The sequence below is a fragment of the Micropterus salmoides genome, unplaced genomic scaffold (genome assembly GCF_014851395.1).
Source record: "Micropterus salmoides isolate LMB-PRFRI ecotype aquatic unplaced genomic scaffold, ASM1485139v1 Ms_hic_scaffold_23, whole genome shotgun sequence".
NCBI classification, from domain to species: Eukaryota; Metazoa; Chordata; class Actinopteri; order Centrarchiformes; family Centrarchidae; genus Micropterus; species Micropterus salmoides.
Genome location: NW_024041484.1, coordinates 8,403,358 through 8,411,365, shown reverse-complemented (window position 1 = coordinate 8,411,365; position 8,008 = coordinate 8,403,358). Strand labels below are relative to the sequence as shown.

Below are 8,008 nucleotides of genomic sequence, written 5' to 3'. Positions count from 1 at the left end.
GCGTTACATGGGCGTTGGAAAATAAATACCCGTTTAAAATTATTTAAGACCTAGAACACAAACTTCACCGAATTTAAGACTTTAAGCCTTAAATTTGGAAATTTTACCCTTTAAGACCCCGCCAAAACCCTGCAGGACGTCTACATGACAGGTGCTGTTACCAGAACAGCTCCTCTAATCTGGAGGTCTCAGAGTGTTTGATTTTCTGAGTGAAAGAAAGTGACAGTGAATCTCAGAGGAAAAAAATATTCTGGCAGTAAAAAAATGGTATGTGCATGCGGTACTTTACAATACATCAATTACCATACAACTGAGATATAAAACAGAAAAAGATGGGAAATAAATAAATTTTATTTGCAGTATTAAACAACCTATAATACAAGTTAAGACCAGTGACTACTTCAGGATTGCAGGTCAGAAGTTAATATTGCTTTTGACATGCTTTCAGTTATCCATTCTTTACTGGTTGTTACCAACAAGAATAAAAAAATTATTTTCTCAAAGCCTGTACATATTTGTTATATTTGAACAGTAACACTTACATTGAACACTGCATTTCATATAGACTCCTCATTATGTTGTTGCGGTACTGTTGTTCCTTTTGGACCGGTTCTGCAAGGCAGTCTGTGGCAAGTAGGTTCCCACCTGCAAAATAGCAGAAGAATCACTTTATCTTAGCTAATTTGCCACCACATTGATGCATATTAGGACAATAACAGCTCTCTGCAACAAAGAAAAGGTGAAAGAGTGGAGCATTTATTACATTCTTATCTCTGTATGGGACACATGTTTGTTGTTCTGGCTTGACTGCTTCCAAATTAAGGGTGACCTCCTTGTAGCGGAGTGTGAAGTCTGAACTTTAACAGCTTTTGGTCAGACTTGTCAGAGATACCCTATCATACTCTTTGTGGGTATGCAATCCACTCTCTTGCCATCTACGTCATTGTCTGAAATGTAAATAAAAAGCTATTAAATACACAGAAGCACCGACACTTTGGACATACAAAGCATGATTACTACAGAGAATGACTGACACAATTAATGGATTGGGTTCAGAACAGAACAAAAAAAAATCATAAAAACTTTAATTGAAAACCCCTTGACAGAGAAGCTGCTGTATCACTTAATATTGTAACGTTATTTCAAAGTTCAGATATTTACCGCATGATATTGGTTAACAGCATTATTCAAACTGGAAAACTTATGAACTGCAGAAAGCAGCCATGCACATTAAGACTTTATAAGACTTTTTTGTACCAATCACAGTTGGCCATGTCAATTTCTGCCCACCAACTGCTGAGGCACCACCAGTCACAGCATCAAAGTGCTCCGATATTTAATCAGCGAAATAACATCACCTGTGAAATTTGATCTGGTAAACTGCCCTGCTGTTAAAATAGACTTAGAACCCTGTTAAACTTGCCATGAAACAAGACTCAAATAAAAATCAGAAACTGTAACGTTAGTCATTAGGACTAAATGATCCCACCGTCAGCAGCATAAGGCATTTCTGAACCTGTTGATATATAACGTAACGTTATAAGACGGATTCAATAAGCACTGTACTGCTACCGGAACGTGAATTAGTGACTAACGGTATAATATCAGAACAAAATTAGCAAGCTATCTAAGGACATGCAATGCTGAACATTGGCTGTAGATACCCAGGCTAACAGCCTGTTAGCTCTTCAGATATTAGCTAGCTAAACTCGGATCGTTGGTTACCAGTACAGTAAATTACAATTAATGTGAAATTTACATTCCACTTACCTCTACATTTCTGAGCCGCCTCCTTCCACCACCAGCTTTTGTAGTAGCGCCTTAGTCGACAGACCCATTGACATTGCTAGTAGCTGTAAATAAGCTTGACATCTTCGGTCCCGCTCGGAGTTTGAGCGGCACACTGACCGTTAACTCTGTTGGGGCGGGGGGAGTGAATACGTCAGAGGCATGTCCCGCCCTACTCTGCCTCTGATTGGCTTAGCTTGTTGATGATGATTCTCACAGCATACACATACATGTAAAGCATGTCGGTCACAACGTTAGACTGTGGTCATATCAGAATTTTTCTTTGATCCACTTGGGGAAAACAACCCAACCATATAAAACCAAAATAATTATAATATAATTTTACTTTAATACTACTATATTTACTTTACTATAGTATTACTACAATACTACCAAAATACATTTTAATATAATATTACTATAATACTACTATATTACTATATTATTTTGCTTAGATTGTTAGATTTAGACTACCACGCATTGACTGTATAAAAAAATAAATGGTTGGACTGCACTGTCAGTCTCACCAATTTAGCTAGCTAACCGCAGCCAGAGCTAACAGTTTACATGCAACCCCTGAGTGACATGTCAATATCCCAATCACTTGAGAGCGTAGACTGTAGCGTTAAATCTTTACTTTTGCTACCACCAAGGGTATCTAGAGGCCAAATATACTGCCAAAAAAGATTTGCCAACAATAATGCATAAAGGTTCCTGGAAATGAAGGGTTTGTGTTTTTCTCATATGTAGGTGCCAACTTTGAGCTACAAATGAGCTACACACATTTTTCATGGCTGCATTGCATATGTCCTTTGACAGACAGAAAGGGTACAGATTTGTTCTTATTTTTGTTTTAAATCGCTTTAAAACCCTTTCTGTAGTCAAAAGGTGCACTTCTGGTCTCTTTAAGATCAACATTCTTGAAAAGTGTACCTGTAAGTACAGAAATGTTCTTGTCTCGTACCTCCATTTTTGAGTGTGCAGAGCTTGAGGTACAATCCTGTGGTAAACGTCCGAAAATACCATACAAACCTCTCAAGTCCTACAGGAAATCACTACAGGAACATGTGGTACAGTCCCACTGGAACATGAGGTACAAATACCGCAGAAATTCTATGGTATTTTGCCACAGGACATTTTTGTACACACACGCGTGCGCTACGCCTACCCTTGCTTACTGAGGCCCCGGGGTTAGGGTTACAATTTTGGATTTATTCACGCACTTTTAAAAACATTTTTTGAAAGTTTTACATGTTTATTTACAGCATTAAACGTTGAAATGTATATTGTAATAGGCTGTATAATAATTTATTGGGAGAAAACTGGCAGTTCTATGTAAAATCAGATGTTGAGCACCCTCATATCGCCAAAATGGCATGATCCTTGTTTCGCTTCGACTGTGAGATTGACAATCGAATAAGGCGAATATTCGACTATTGGGGGTCAGTCCTAAACATCATGCTGTGTTGAAGACAACTAGTGACTGAGACCATATACGATCCATTGGAGTCGCCACAGTGCTGGCTGTTAGAGAGAATGCAGGTTTGAGGCTTCACTTTTCAAACCTGGAGGTTCTGCTTAGTGAAGACACAAAGCTTCTTCCTGGTTTCACAAATCAGACACATTAAGTATGAAATTTTCATGTGGTTTTGAAATGGACCAATCAAAGAATGAGACGCAGATTCAGGTTGTCCTCCCACAGAGGAGCAGGTGGAGGTGGGGCTACATACTGAGGCGCTGCTGGAGGCACTCTCCTCCTTGTTGTTGTTGGTGGGCGGGAGCGAGAAGAGGAAGCCTTATGGCGGGGCTTGGGAGGCTTGGTCTGGAAATCCTCATGAATCTGATCACTATTATATTACCAATTGTTTTTTATATTATAATGAAGTACTCCTTCAATTTCTAAGACTTAGCAGGTGAAGTAATATTTTAGTGGTCTTTGTATACACAGTAAGATGTTTTCTGTACTCTACTCTGAAGATGATGCTGTGGCCCAAGTATGTGCTTTAAGTCTTGTAAAATTATGACATCTTTGTTATTTAGCTTTTCCTTTTTTCTCTCAGCTGGGCCTTCTGCTGTTGTTCCCCCACTGACACCCAGACCAGCCCCTCATACACCTGAGCCACCACACAGTAATGGACCAGCTACACTGAGGTGGTACTATCTGCAATGGAAAACAGAGAACGGCGGGGCCAAAAGCGAGCCGAGTAGAGGCGAGGAGAGTTGAGCTGGTGCCAGCGATGGAAAAGCACTATTGGTAAGATGTTTTTAAAACTACTTATAAATATGTTTCTGTGGACAAAATGTTTACATTTATTATAAAATCTGTGATAATAATACAATGTGGAAAAATGACTACAGCTGTGTCTCAATTCAGGGATCGCATCCTTCGAAGGCTGTATTTGAAGACCGAACACGTCACAGTCGATGCGACAAGGCTGTCCCATTTTAAAGGCTCCTTCAAATGTGGCAGACAAATGCAGTCTTCTTTACCTCCGTTTGGGGGATCCAACAGCTGGATCCTTCACAGCCCCAGGTATCCCGACATTCATTGCGCGCCAGTTGATTGATTGTCCCAGCGTAAATAATGGCGTCGGCTGTGGCTGTGGAGTTGAGCCCCCCAGTAGCCCTTTTGTAATATCTGCATTTAATCATCGTGTACTTAAAGTTACAATTAAATGAGCCCCCATCCTATTCAAAGCCTTTAACAATAAGACAAATAGTAGATGGGGCAGCCCTTTGTTATGTTTTTGTGTCACCTTTTCCAGTCTTCACAAAATTACCATTTCTTTTGTTTCTCTGTGATTAGGACAATTTTGGAGAAAATGGGCCTGTGGGGGAAGGTGACTTCCCTCCAAGCAAAAAAAAGTGGGACAATAAAAAAAAAAAAAAAATCCAAAGTATGTATGTGTGATTTCAAATTGAGATATTCTTTATATTTTTTTTTGTTGCGGAAATTTGTTTTTCTGCTGTTGTTATTTACCATGATTGATTTCCTGTGCCTTAGGATTGCAAGTGTCCAGGGTCAGGAGAGGGTGTAGGTGGGAAGCCCACTGTTGCAACTTGGCCCTGGTTTGTCGTCATGGATGAGGTGTTGGGACAGAGGCATTCCACCACCCCACTTGTCGTAATTGCCTCTATCCCGGAGGACACACCAGGGCCAAGTACTGCAGTGGGTGACCAGGAGGAGGAGGAAGAAGAGGAGGAGGAGGAGAGCCAGCCAAGAAAGAGAAAGAGGGACAGAGAGGATGAGCTGCTTCAGCTTCTCAAAGAAGACATGAGGTTGCAGAGAGAGGATGGAGAGGCTGTTCTCTCTACTAGAGAGACTTGCCTAAAAATAATCCTTAAATAATAATATATATAATATTTATTAATCAATTAAAATAAAATATTTGTTAAATAAATTATTACATTTTCTGTGGTCTTTATAACTATTTACAACATATTTACAACATTTATTCTGCTGAGCAGGGAGACCCTGGTGATACTGCTGGACCTGGAAGGGCTGCCACAGTAAAGACCCTGGTCAGCAGGACATCATCTGGGGTGGTTTCCAGAGTGTGTTGTAGGTGTGGATGCATCTCTCCACTGTCCACCACATCGTCCATCAGTGGGTTTGCAGGGCTGGTTCAATCAACAGCTGCCATGTCACAAGATGTTTTAGTAAGAGGCAAGAATAATATGCTGTGCACACAAAATACTAATTCACAATTTTGACAAAATAAATCTCTACAACATATTTCAAAAGGCAAAATTGTTAGGATATGAATAGGAATTTACCAAGCTTTTACTTGCCTGTTAAAAGTATTGGTGGTCAGGGGGCACCTCCTACAGGGCAGACACCTCTGCAGACAGCTGGTCATGCCAGGGAGCACCACTGACCGTCCCACTCATCCTCTGCCACATCCTGCTCAGGCTCATCCTCTGGGGCCACAATGTCACCAGCCCCAAGGCAGATGTTGGGGAGGATGGCACATGCTGTTATGACCTGAAATGGTTAAAAATATATTTCAGTCTGAAAAACTTTATGGTTTTTGATGAATCAGTCTGTTGATTTACTTATTAGTATAATTTAAAAAAATACTTATGTGAGGTACACCAGCATGTGCAAGAAGATGACCCAGAACCTGGTCTTCATCATCCCAAAAGCACGCTCTATAATGGAGCGTGCCCTTGAGTGATGGCTGTTGAAGCGCTGGGCTCCCACACCTTGTATTGGCCTCTTGTAGGGAGTGATGAGGGGGAGTGGGTGTTGGAGGCACGGGTACCCTCTGTCTGCAAGGATGAAATGCCCTGGAGCATGTGTAGAGTGAAGTCTTGTACAGTGGGCTGTAGCTGAGCACTCTGGAGTCGTTGACTGATCCAGGCCAGCCCACGTAGGTGTCAATGAAGCGGCCCTGATGGTCACAGCCAGCCTGCAGGATGATGGATGGAAACAGTTTCCTGTTCCTGTAGCACTGACCAGCAGGGCCGCTCGGTGGCTTGATGCGGACATGGTAGCCGTTGATTGCTCCAGCTGCTTTAAAAAAGGCTTTGTGTCTTACCAGCCCTGCAAACCCACAGGAGATCGGTTTTAACTCATCCTGGGTCTTCAGTAGGTGGATGACCTTGTGGCGAATGGCCACCACCTCCTCAGTGACTCTGTGGACAATGCGGTGGACAGTGGATCGAGGCGTTGCAAACACTCTGGAGACCACCCTGTATGATGCCCCACCTGCCAGCCAGAAGAGTAACACCAGGGTCTCAATCGTGGTACCCCATCCGTGTCTCCGTTCCTGGTTTAGGAGGCCCAGTAGCACTCCCAGGGCCTCTCTACTCAACCCGGAAATCCGGCCGTGTGTCCTGCTGGCTAAAAAACCTGTCCAGCACAGGAACACTCAAATTTATCCTGCAGTACAGGGGCCTGGACTGTTTTAGGGATACAAGGAGAAGAACAACTGCAATGAAGTGTAGAGAGCTTAGTTAGATAAGGCATGTATATCTTTCTATTCAACTTGCTTTAGCTGATCAATGACAAAAACAGTGTCAATATTTTAACATTAAAGTAAGGTTAGGTTTTCTTTAAATATGAAATTATGTTGTTAAATTGAAATGGCAGTAGCAATAAACTACGTTAACTGTGTTTACATCACTGTTAGCCTGAAGCCTATTGTACCTAAATACATATAAAATGTGACGTTTCCTCTCTCAGCCTGAGATAAATCATGCGGCGGCAGTACCTCTAGTTGCTCTATTAAGAAATAAAATAATAAAATATTAAATATAATATTTAATATTTAAAATATTAAAATTAAAATATTAGTCTCCATGCTGGTGGACCGCAGCTGTGAAGGTTGCTAGGTGACAGGAGCAGTGCTTCCCCACGCATGGGTAAGGGCGGGGTCAGTTGATGACGCAATAGACAGTCCTCCATAGACCAGACCATCTCATTTAACAACGATCGGTTTGGCTTTTTGCGGCCGTATGCCTTCGTAGGCCGCGAAGGCCACGCCCTTCGAAGGATGCGGCCCCTGAATTGAGACACAGCTTATGTCACTATTAAGGTATTTGTTTTTCATCCTTGTCCTCACAGTTGGGCCTTCTGCTTTTGTTGCCCCACCGGCACATAGACCAGATCAGGATGTAAGCAGGGTTAGGACAGAGCTCCAGTCTCAGGGACCTTTTTATTATAGCGTCTGCCTCCACATCCAGAACTCATTGACACTGTGTCAGTGCTCCCATCCAAGAATTTCTTTCAGCTACATCTTTTTTTTGGGGGGGGTAAACCAGAGAGTGACATTATGGCGAGACTGAGAAATAATTACATTCTCCCATGTATGGGCGTGCGATATCTATCTTCTACAATAAATCTTAATTGTTGTTTCAATGGTGTGTGAGTAGACATTATTGAGTAGGCTACATCACTCACTTTGCAAAAACCACATCAGTCACTGCATCACGCATGCAGTAAACACGTGCTAGTTAAAGAATCAACAGCTGCTGAAAAATTCATGATTGAATTAAAAAAATTATCTGTCACCAGTCTGTTGCTGTGAAAGACCACAAACTAACCACCGCACAGAATATCAAGAATATAAAAAGCCTTGGGAGTCAGCTGTCCACGACAGACCTGAACCAGCCGAGATACCAGCACAAAAACAAGGTCCAGTTTAAACACAGCAACACTGATGACAGAATCAAACCCACAAAGACAACAGCTACATCTCCGTGGTCTCCCTATGCT

General features: G+C 41.8%; 1 long non-coding RNA gene across 1 annotated transcript; it reads right to left on the bottom strand.

The window, feature by feature from the left end:
- Window positions 1-331: 331 nt before the first annotated feature.
- Window positions 332-975, bottom strand: LOC119918377. Its single transcript, XR_005447428.1, has 2 exons — window positions 764-975; window positions 332-645 (listed from the first exon to the last, which is right to left on the bottom strand). It is a non-coding gene; the product is annotated as an uncharacterized LOC119918377 (long non-coding RNA).
- Window positions 976-8,008: the final 7,033 nt, after the last annotated feature.